Below are 12277 nucleotides of genomic sequence, written 5' to 3' on the forward strand. Positions count from 1 at the left end.
GGCATAGCTTTGGCTGGTCTTCAGAGGGCACAATACACAATAGTCACAGAAGCAGCCAAAGTCAGCGTGAGATCTGACCCTAAAGAGTTGAAATTATCTCTCCTTTTGTACCTTAGATGGCTTTTCCATGTAGTGGAAGTTAGATACACACCAACCCTAAAAACACAGTAATAATAGAGACAGAAAAAAAAAAAACAGTTGGCAGAAATCCTAAATTTTACGAAATACCGTTCACACCATAGGCCAGCTATTCCCAACCCTTGAGACAACAATTGTGCTGAGACCATAAATTCCCAGTCAATGTTAATGTCGTTGTCCCAGTCAGCCTGAGAATTCTAACCTCACTGTATCTAGAGGGAACTGCATTGGCTTAAGAGCAGAGACCTCTTCAGAATACACTGTACACAGTTTGACCTAGTCTACTAGAAAAACAAGTGAACATAAAAAAATAAGGTAAATTACTTGAGACCAAAATAGCAACCTGTGGCGGAAAATTTTATGCAACGCTGATTTTCCCCACTCACACTGGCAAGTAGCCAAAATCTTCAAACTCAGGGTGTCTAAACTTCAAGAAATCTCAACATGCAGGTGAGGCAAAGTTGAATGTAATTTCAGGTGGAAGAGAAGAAACAGTAGTTCATATACCATGCCTAACTCACGGTTTGCATAACCATGGTTTGTTGAATAGGCCACAGGTATCTGGATTCACACTTTACATTGCATCATATTTACAGCCATAGCAGCTGAGTTCACCCACAACACTATGCTAAAATCAAATAAATGCTCAGTCTTTTGATCTGAAGCAGCACTGTTTTCAGGTAACCAAGAACATATATTTGGCATCCTTAGGTGTCCAGTACCCAGAACACTGGTCTGCCAAGCTCCTGCCTACTTCTCAATCCTTGATTGCAATTCAGGAAAAGTCAGTAATGCAATATTACAGTACAATTCCCGAAGTATTCCACTCTAAATCACTACATCTAGAAAGGTATCTCTAAGCAGCAAAATCCTTAGCTGGGGATAAGAGAACAGAGACTGAAGATTGGTAAGGAGAGGCAAAATGAAAGCTGACAATGAAAAGATAATAAAATTTCATAACTCACTTCTCAGTGCTGGGAGAAACAGGGAGGATTGGCTGCAATCCTTCACTCATCTGAATTGAAATACCACTCAGTTCTCAAAGGCAGATACAGCAGCCTTGGCAACAGGTACAAGCAGGATGCCAGGATCTTAACAATATGAATGCTGTCTATGATTAAGATACCTGCCAAATTCACCCGTTGCTTGTTCTCTTGGGTTTTAGATTTTAATTCACAAGGATGAATTAAAGGAAAACAAACATCCCTCATGAATAATGCAGATCCCATAGGTCTTGTTACAACTGAATGTAAAGTGTAGATGCACATGCAGGCACAGGAGCCATTGATATACGTTGTTTCCAATGCGTACTATAGATGGCCTTATTAACGATATACAAAAGATGGGAGAATATTACGGTAAATTTGTCCAGGTGCATAACTTCATTCTACTGTAGTGGTCAACATTGGAGAGATTAACACTTACTTATTGTAATAGCAATCTTGCCCACATAGCAGTTCGAAAGCATACAAATGCAAGTAGATTAATAGGTATCACTTCAGTGGGAAGGGAGTAATGTTCTGTGCGCCTTAGGTGTATATCCATGCTGTCCACGTGACCACGGAAATTATCTTCGGACAATGCTGGCTCTCTCAGCAAAGAAACAGATATGAACACTGTGCCTTAGACTCGGACATGATTGACAGGGAAAGCTTTACTTTTTATAGCATCCAGTCCTGTGGAAGGTAGGTTTGGTTTTGTTTCTCGGCACTTTCAAGCCAGTATTGACTGCTGACAGTTGTGTGGATTAGTCCCTGCAGTTTTCTTGGCAAGGTTCTTTGGAAATGGGTTGCCCTTGCCACCTTCTAGTGCTGAGAGCGCACAACTGCCCCAAGGTCACCCAACCGGCTTTGTGCCTAAGGCAAGACTAGAACTCAGAGTCTCCTGATTTGTAGTCTGATGCCTTAAGCCACCAAACTAGTTCATGGAAGTATTAGGGATTCCCCCCCCCCCCTCTATTTAGACACAAGTCACAGTTTGAACAATATCAAAAACTAATGTCTGTTTATTGCACAAGATAAACATTTTCTTACTAAGTTGAAATATTCATACTGCTTCATTATTGCATATGCAATAATGAGGTATCTGATTATAACACAAACGTGTCCAGCATGTCTATTAACATTAAAATTCCTCATATATCTTAATTGGCAAGATGATGCTATACAAATTGTAGGCCCACAGGGTAATAATTGTCCTATGGCATATCTGAAATGCTCAAGAAAAACAAAGATTTATTTCCCTTTCCGATGAAGCAGAGATGCTTCTAAAGCAATTGTTTTTCACATAAGAACTGCCTCTGACTCACCACTTTATACAGTCTGTAGATAATTTGAAGGATTACAAACCAACTTCTCTGGAATGGGTCAGCTGAGAATGCTTATATTTTTATGTTTTTGCAGAAAGCTAGTTTCTGCCTTGTATATTAATGATCCCTTTGCATGTATGGTTTCAGAAAATTACTTGCTATCTTTTGAACCTTCCAAGGCTGGCCTAAGTCCATCCATAAAACTGCAAGCCATTAATTCTTGAAGTTTCCATTTCAGTGTTATGCCTATTTGGCATATTGGTGTGCCCAGCCAAGAAGCATCCAAGACTACAATAGCAACAAAACAAAAGGCAAAAAGTTCAAGCCAAGCTCATACTCATGGAATACAATTTAGTTCTTGCTGCTATGATTTGAGACAGCAGGGCAGAAGTTTTTTGATCAGAAAATGTAAATGCACCCACAAATGAAAGCAAGCCATTGTGAAAGATTAAATGGAAGAGACAGATTAGTTAGTACATTCAAGAGTTACCAAATGAAAGTATGTAATTTATGTGTGGTGATCCAAATCTACAGGGAAAAGTATTATTTCTACTGAAGCATGTAAAATTCTAGGCAAGGATGCTTTACTTCTTTCAAGCCACAATTCTCCATATTAAACTATTCACACCATCCAGGTTGCTATGATTTATTAGATTTATATCCCATGTTTCTCCAAGATTCAAGGCAGCTTACAAAGGCTTTTCATTTCATCCCAACAACAATCCTGTGAGGTAAATTGGCCAGAGAAACAATGTCAGGGCCAAAAATCACCCAATGAGCTTCCATATATGATAGTAAACTTGAACTATAGTTCAATACAGAATCCAATACCTTAATCACTATACCTCATTGGCTGACTTGTATTCCACAGGATGAGAAAAGAGAGGAAGTAATAGACGTTAGAGATAGGAAGACAACAGCTATGTTTTAGGAAGTAAATCCTAATTTCTTAATAGCATCTGCCAATTCTTTTCATTCCTTGCAGAAGAATTCATTTATGTACATATTTAAAGTATTCCTAGCCTATTTTTCTATTAGCAAACACTCCAATTTTATCCCAAATTTTAAACATGACAAGACACTCAACTAAGCAACATGACAACAATCCCCAAGTACATCAACAGAATGATATCCTTTCCTGAGCTATAGTTACATAGGACAATTCATTAAGCACATTAATCAAGATGGATAAGGAAACACTTAAGAGGTGACTCAAATTGGATCAGGAGAACAATCATATTTAGCTACAAAATGTACTAACTCATACAATTATTTGCCCAATTAACTTAATTGGTTTATCAACTCTGAACAAGAGGAACTTCACCTGAGAAGCTGTCTTTGTTAGGACTTTATAAACCATTCCTGCTTCAGTTGTAATAAACAATGAACATAACACAGTTCTGTCCTAGTGTCACAGAACAGTGTTGCTGTTGCGTTCCAGTTGACCTTAACAAAATCTCTATATATGAAACCTGATTTTGAAGATCCTCAGTTTCTTCATACCTCCAAGTTGCAAATGGCATACAAATCTAAGCCAAATATTACCACTATTATTTCAGAGGCTCATGCACATTAGGCTACTTCATTAGCAAAATATGAAAGTATCACCAGGAGACACCTCTAGCTGAAGATAGGGCAGATGGAGATATTCACAGATGCAGGCCTCAGTATACAACTTCTGTGTCACACCTAAGGTTTTTTTAGTAGTATAGTTTCAAGACCAGGCCTTTTTGTTCATTTTTCCTCTTCAATTGATCACATACAATCCCCCAACCCCACCCCAACATCTAAAATGATGATTTCTGGGATTATTTTCCACTCCCTCCAAATATCCTCAGACTCCCAACAGCCAGCTATTATGGCAATTATGTCTTATGAACTTCCAGTCTGCTACCAGTACCATCAGCCTACTTATAATTTGAAGACTGACTACATTTACCAACTCTATGGCATAATAACCCACTAACTCTCTCCACAGACATATACACACTCCTGAAGGTCCAACTATACAGGACAGCAAACAATCAAATGGGTGTATTTCTCATTTCTATCCTGAAAGAAAAAGAGGAAACTGCGGAAATGATCTATTGTAATTGTGACTCTTCTGTCTCTTCCCTCCCTTCCCCCCAAAAAGATGGAGGTTGAAAAAGAAAGCAAGAGCAAGATCTTTCATCAAACCTTGGAATTTCTTGCCCAGAAAAAAACTTGCCCAGCCAGTTTTCCAAGCTCCTCCAGTTTTCTAAAGACAAAAAAATGAAGTGATCCAGCAAGCAAAGCAAAAATGTAGAAGACCATTAGATGGCAACAGTTTCCATCATCACTAGAATCAAAGTTGTTAATTGCAGGTGTAGAGCCAAGAGGTGCTCTTGATTTGATTTATTCTGGGAAGAGTAGCATGTAGATTTGGCCCTCCATTCATTTTCTCATGTGTTACCTGTTACTCCAAATACTTAGACCTTCCCACCACATAGCAGCTGTTTTACATATTAAACCATCCTTTACTTTAACCATAATGTGTTGAACATACAGTAATGACTTCATTTATTTACAAACCATGATTTACCAATCATGACTAGGCTGTTACAATCACAGTGCCAAAATCAAACAACATTGATGCACCCATCAAAAAAAACAGCTAAACTAACTTAGTCATAATATGGTAATCCTATCCCGCAGGATTCACATGTTGTATGGAACTATAAGGAGATTGCTTACTTTTGGTTGAATTTTGTCAACTACAATGCCATGATTTCAAAATCTTGGTCTCTGGTTTATGAATTGGAAACTCCAGCTGAATCAAGCCATTCTGACTTAGCTTTTGCAAACCAAATAGCCAACACAACATAAAAGGTGGCCACTAAAGAAACAACAATTTTCTCACTGGTAGAAGACTTCCAAGGTCCCTTCCAACCATATTATCCTGTGTTCCAAGATAGCAGAAGAGATTCTGCCCAGTAGTCTAAACCTTTCCTACTGTATTATTTCCTACTGATAGGGCAGTGAGCAAGAGAAAACAGCTGCTCTTTCAAAAACAGAACTGTCACATCTATACATTTGCTCAGTCCTTGTGAGATTCTCTGACCTTCTCAGTAGAACTTGAGGAATAGTAATGTTGTTCAGCAATTGCTTACCTCACTTGCCCTCTCCCCTCTGCCATAAACCGCAGCTTCCCCCAATGCACTGCTTTCCAGGTGTGCTGCACTAAAGCTCCCACCATCCCTACTGAATGATGAGTATTAGTATCTGACATAACTGCAGGTTACCACATTGGGAAAACTGGAATATCTGCATGCTTTAAGCTTCTAAGAGGCTTAATAGAAAATGACAGGAAAGAATTAATAGACTGCTTAGTTGCCCACTCTCCCTCCATGTTAAACTGAACATTCTACCTGATGACTCACCTTTTCAAGAGATAAGAAGGGCTGGACAATTTGAGCTTAGCATGCAGTTCCAAGAGGCCAGATGGCCACTTCTGTGATGACCTAACCTCTAAAATGCCCTGCTGAGAGAGGGTATAAGCAGGATGAGATGTCTACAGAATGCAGAACTGATTCTCCATACTGAGAGACCCCAGAGAGTGAGCAAGCAAACACAACTATCTATTGTTTGCCTCCCTCCTTGCTCAGCCAGGAGTAGAGAGAAAAACCTGGGAATTTCCAGCCTAGGGCAGAGGGAAGCTCCCTGCCCTTCTCAGCTGGCAGCAAAGAGGAGCACCTTGTTCTTTATTAGTGGTTTGCCTCTCACTCCCAATCAGCTGTTTTACCTTCAGGAGCAGGGTGTGAGAAACTCAAAAACCTATTTAATATGAGGGCCTCAAAAAAAACTGACTTGCTTGCTTTTCATTCACCACCGAAGAAAGCAACAAGCCAACATTTTGGCTTCAGCAACTTGTGGGCTGGCAATTTGCTGGACTTCAGCCTTCATGTGTGTATGTGTGTGTGCCTGCGCACACACTTGCTTTTCTGAGAGAGCTTTTCTGACAGTCCCCGAACTCACTCCCTTCTTACACTCTGAATAACAGCCAGACAGCTTCCAAAGGCTATTTGCTAGTCAAGGGAGAGGATTAGTGTAAAAGGAATCCACCAGTTGCCCATGGGAGGGAGGAAGTTCCCATCAATTCTTCTTCATGCTGTTTACCTGGAAAATCCCTTCCTTTCTCAAGTGGAACCATTTCCTAGCAATGCCCCAGATGCCAGGAATAGTCTTCGCCAACTGAACTTCTGCTTGTCTTGTCACTATTGTCCAGAAGCAGAAGGAGCAGAGCCAAAGCAATACAGCCTCAGAACTATTCTGGGGGGGAGGGGGATTTTCTCTTCCTCCTACCCCCTTCCCTTTTTCCCTTAAGAAACAGTCCATTATCCAAGAGGTGGAATTAAAAAACGACCAAGCTTCGGGTCCTCGGAAATAGGCAAAAAGACCAAAAGAGCCGAAAAGAGGCCTTCGGATTTTCTTTATTTTTTTTTTGTATCAGTTCTCAAGCTGGCTTTCCGAAGCGGAGACGTGGCCCCTCTTCCCCCTCCCCTCTCATTCCCAAGTCCCTTCGAAACATAAATCGTTGCCCTACACAATCTTGCCTTCAGCGCGCAGCAAAAAAAAAACTGTGGGGGGGTACTCTGCTCAGGGGAAAAAAAAAAAGACTCAGCGTCATGTGAGAATGCTCAGACACGAGATCTATCCGGTCGAAAATAATAGTTGTGGGGTGAGTGGCTTTTAACAGAGGGAAGACGTAAGGGAAAAGGGCAAAAGCGACGAAAGATCCTTAGGAGGAAACTGTAGGGGAGACGCTCCCTCGGTCCAGATAACCCCCCCCCCCAAGGAAGCAGCCGCCAGCAAGGGCAGGAAAGCCCCCACTTCACGGACCCCGTCCGTCCTCCCCCCCCCTCCCCACGAAGTCCCGCAATCGCGCAGCCGAGAATCGCCCTCCTCGCAGGGGCAGCAACGACGGCCAGCGTTACCTGAGACAGAAGCCCCGCCGTGCAATGAAGCGCCTGGCTTAGCCTCGCGGGCTCAGAAAATAACGCGAGTCGGAGGTGGCTTCGGCTCCGCTTGGCTTCGTTTCTCAGTCCCAGCTGCTTTCAGTCCGCTCGAGCGGAGGAGGTGGCTGCAGCCAGGGCCAACCTCTAGGGCAGCCCAGAGACGCCTTCCACGCTTAACCCTTGCTTGCCCGGAAGCAAAGGCAGCCAGCAACTCCGCTCGTAACCTGGAGGCCAGGGACGGAGGAGAGCCACACGCCTTATGCTTTCACGTTGACTTTAAGTGCTGCTGATCGGGTGCCACAAATACCGCTGGGACCTCCGTCCGCCCCCGCTCTTTTGCCTTTTGTCAATCAGGTTTTCCCAGTGTTGGGTAACAGCCGCTTTCTCGCTTCTCCCGCTAGGCGCCTACACGAAAATTTCTGACCCCCTTTATAACGCGTGGGTATTTCGGAGCATTTTGAAGCCTATTGCTTCAAACACACCGCGGGCCTCGTTCGCACCTTGCGCTGACCTACGCGCGTGCAGAACAAACCACGACGATAGCTACACGACACTGCACTCGCGGATTTCCAGGCTTAAGAACCAGATTCACCGCCCATAAGTCAAACCAAACCAGGGACAAATCGTCTTTCCGGATAACCAGGAGTTACGATCAGTGGGGTGCGGGGAAAGGGGCGGGGAACTCAGGCATCAACAATTATACAAATTTCTCGATCACGTGGCAGCGTCTCTGCAGGTGCACCGTGTAGCCTTGGAGGCGAGAAGGACTCTTTTCTGCGGTTTAGACCACAGCCAAAACCCGCTGAGATCTGGGCATTTATTTCATATCTTTAGGAATGGAGGAGAATCTTTATAGATTCCAGAACTTCAATTAACAGCTATACAGGTCAAGGCGGTCATTCAAAAGGATCTAAATGCATTGCGATCCAGGTCACAGCCTGGCGTCCTCCTGTCCCTCGATTATACATGCAGCTTTGGTTAATATCCTGAACGTTCCCTCCAGGCAGAGACGCAAACTGTTAAGAAATGCCCTTTGCATAGTTAGATATGCCTGCACGTCATCCAGAGTGTAGGTGGATGGATGGGCACCAGAATGCCTGATAGGATCGGCGTAAAAAAAGACTCTGGAGTTGCTCCAACGGCGACACGCAGCAGCCTTCTTGAGGATGCAACCTGTGGTTGTCAGTGGCCATGCCAGAGAATTCTGGGAATCGTAGTGCTGGCTCCCCCACTGTGGAACACGTCGCCGGGATGGGGAGAGTTACATGTTTCAACAGGGGATGGGAACGTCTAACTTTCTGGAATGCTAAACATTTGCTAAACCTTGCTTATTTTTTGGAGGGGAGGGGGGAAAACCTTTATGGTCGCTTCATAATCTTGTAGTTATGAACGAGTAGTCAACCTTGGCTCTTTTATGATTCGTGGACTTCAATTCCCAGAATTCCTGAGCCAGCTTAGCTGGCTCAGGAATTCTGGGAGTTGAAGTCCACGAGTCATAAAAGAGCCAAGGTTGACTACCCCTGTTATAAAGTATAAACTGACAGACGCACTCGAGGTTTTTTAAAATGCATGAATAGGGCGTGTTCTGCAGCCAGCTGGAGGTCATGGCAGCTGCAGCCTTGTTTTCTTTCAGCCTGTGCATAATATTTCATGAATATTGGTTTGGGTCACAAATATACCAGCAGCTGCCATCAGAGAAGATGTGTGGCAAATCCCAAAAAAAAAAAAAATCTATTCTGGGTCAAGTGGGTATTTGATTGCCAACTGTGCCCAACAGCTGGGCAAGTGCTATGATTCATCGAAACAACCACTTGTTGCTTATCCTATTTTCCTCTGGTCGGTTGGTTTCGCACCTGCAAATAAGTGGTGGATGTGGCACTTTAGAGAATTCCAAATATTAATTCTCCATCTAAGCTTCAGTCTGGGGATCTTCCTTCGTCCAAATAACTAGAGAAAACCAGGAAGAGAAGATTCTTCACAGCTACATAAATTTTGGGAATTCTCTGTGGCTGCCATGCCTTTCCCCAAATAGGTGAATCTGGTTTTCCCTAAATTATTGTACTGTGTAAAAAAAAACTCTTCTTTTCAGGATGTGTGTTATAATTTTTGTTGAATTGGTTTTCACTATTCAGTTACTGTCTAATATATAATTTTTTTACTGTCTTGAACAACTTCCATTTTCAAGCCATTTTTGCAGCCCTTAGAAACCTCTGACCTCCAATCTTTGGTGGGAAGTCATTTGTTAGCCTCCAAAAACTGAGACATTTAGAGAAGTAACGCAAAAAGGAACCAACATGTCTCAAAACTGGTAAATTATCAAACATACTTTCTGCAGTGATTTCAGTGCACTATTACCGTATATTACTTATTACCCTTAAATGGGTTCATCTGAATGGCTTTATGCCTTTACATATGGTATATACCCAAAAATGTATAGGGTGGTTGAGTGTGTTATCATTGTTCACAAATGTTTGAAAAACAAATTCAAGTATTGTAAGTTTCCATATAAGTGTTTGTTGAAATAGGTTCTCTTGTTTGAGAGCGTAAAAAATGGGTTAATGTTACAGGAAGAGGGATTGCAACCAAAAGGTAAAAGAGAAGGTCAACAGAGGAACCAACTATCCAGGGACAGTGGGATGGTGGTCAGATCCCTTCACTGAGTGTTGACAGAGAATAGATAGCCATCTTTCTGCTTAGCCTTCATTTAAATGTATGCCCCAAATGGAGATTGAATAAAGGGACCTAAATGGCCTCTTCCAACTTTAAGATTCCAAAAATTAATATAAAATTTAAATCAACTATGAATTTAATCAGACTGAAAAGGGCGGGTTAATAATGGAGATTTTAATGTTTTGGGGTTTTTTTTTTAAATCAGAAGGAATGTATTCTATAGCTTAGGAACAATACAAGAGAAGGCATCTTCTGTGTTACCAGTAACTGGACCTTAGAAAGTGCTGGCAAGTGAGGTGAACTGGTGGATGGATAAATGAATGAATTGATAGATGGATTTATTTATTTACTTATTTATTTACAAATATTTATATGCCGCCCAATCCCAAAGGACTCAGGGCGGCGTACAAGGTTAAAAACAGGATGGAGATAGATAGATAGATAGATAGATAGATAGATAGATAGATAGATAGATGGATGGATGGATGGAGGGAGGGAGGGAGGGAGGGAGGGAGGGAGGGAGGGAGGGAGGCTTCCAGGAAATAATTTACAATCCGTTTTCTAAAGCTATCAAGATTATGGGCCTCAAGGGCAACCTATTTAGGTTACAATAAATAATAATAAATCCTTTATTATGAAAGTATAACATGTATACAGTGAAATTGGCTGAGCCTCCCTCTGTGCCCAGTCTCAGTTACTTCAAGTCTGCAGCTGTCTTACACCAAAGCAGCCTTCTGCATCTTGGTACTGATCAGATGGATTGGTCTTCTGTTTCCAGAATCCATAGACAACATGAAGTCCAAGTTCCAGAGGGATCTTATTGGTAAAGGCTTCACATGGTGAAACAGACCTTTGGTGTTAGTCCAGGAGAAGTTAAACTTGTAATTGGGGACAATCTCTTTCATATGCTTTCTGCAAATAAAACAAAGTAGCACAGGGGCTGAAGTGCTGGACAAGCATTGTAGAGAGGGAAGTTCACGTTCAAGTCCATCTTCAGTTATGGAAATACATTAGGTGTTTTGAAGCCACACTTCCTTTTTTAGTCCAGGGCTATGCTTGTCTATGGAGATTCTCATCCAGGTCATGGTTGTCCCAAAGATCCTTCTCCAAAAGGCAACTGAACTTTCTTGGTTTTTTTCCTTGGAAAAGTTTTGCTCCTCATCCGAGAAGCTTCTTCAGTTCAGAAGCTTCTTGGATGAGAAGCGAAACATCTTCAAGGGAAAAAGCAAAGGAAGTCCAGTTGTCTTTTGGAAAAGGCCTTTGGGACAGGGCTATGCTTGCTGCTGTGAGATCTTAGATATAACTCAAACAAACATGGCAACCATTTTGAGAGTCCAACCCAGACATGGTAAATTTAATATGCCCCAGACCTGAGAGAAGGTATTCTCCCTCTAGGGGGCTTCATTGAAATAAAATGCAAAGATTTAAACTGAACAAACTTTCTCCATTAATATACTACTATATCCCTAATTAGGGTATTTCAGAGCTTCTCTTTTTCCGCTTTTTGAGAGACTGGTGAAACCTGTGAATCCTTTCTTTGAAAAATGTTTTTAATTGCTTTACAAAGGAAATCAATGTTTAAATTTATAATAGGATAGAATACATAACATTATAAATTAGGTTTATTAAAGTTAACAGTTTTGGAATCTGGAGGTCATAAATTAGGTTGTTTATTTACATTCAATTGTATGAAAAGGGAAATTTCAGTAAAAGGTTAGAGAAAATAAAGTTGTAACTTTTTTTTTTCCATTCAGGTTCACAGACCTCTAGAAAGCTATTCAGACTCTGAAGGAATCCATGAACCCCAGGCTAAAATGCCCTTTTCTATTTTAAGTAAAAAACAAAACAAAACCAATTCAGACCAATATTCTGAACAATTAATCTTTATTTGTCAGTCCAGCACTTGTGATTCATCTAGAGGCTAGCAACTTCACATTATCTTCTGCTGAAAAATCTGCTTCCTAGCAACAGGGCAATAATAGTAGTTGTCAATTTATCATCTCTCCAGCTTGGAGGACTTAACTTTGCAACTAAAGTGCAAATTCAAGAGACACAATAGGGTTACAGAAACTGATAGTTTGATTTTTTTTTTAAATTTCAGTTTACTTCATCAAGGTGATAAGGGCTATTGCCGTTCTGTAATTGGCTTGCTGGCAACCATCTTGTTTTGTAAAATTTAGGAGGA

At 41.5% G+C, this 12277-nt stretch overlaps 1 protein-coding gene across 1 annotated transcript in view; it reads right to left on the bottom strand.

Moving 5' to 3' along the window:
• CD82 (CD82 molecule) overlaps positions 1-7984 on the bottom strand; it is a 78042-nt gene extending 70058 nt beyond the window's left edge. Inside the window, exon 1 of the mRNA XM_039359003.1 lies at positions 7402-7984. The gene's annotated coding sequence lies outside the window, so the exon portion shown is untranslated. The remainder of the gene's footprint in view (positions 1-7401) is intronic.
• Positions 7985-12277: the final 4293 nt, after the last annotated feature.

This window comes from Crotalus tigris, unplaced genomic scaffold (genome assembly GCF_016545835.1).
Source record: "Crotalus tigris isolate CLP2741 ecotype Arizona unplaced genomic scaffold, ASM1654583v1 scf7180000017576.4783729, whole genome shotgun sequence".
NCBI lineage: Eukaryota > Metazoa > Chordata > Lepidosauria > Squamata > Viperidae > Crotalus > Crotalus tigris.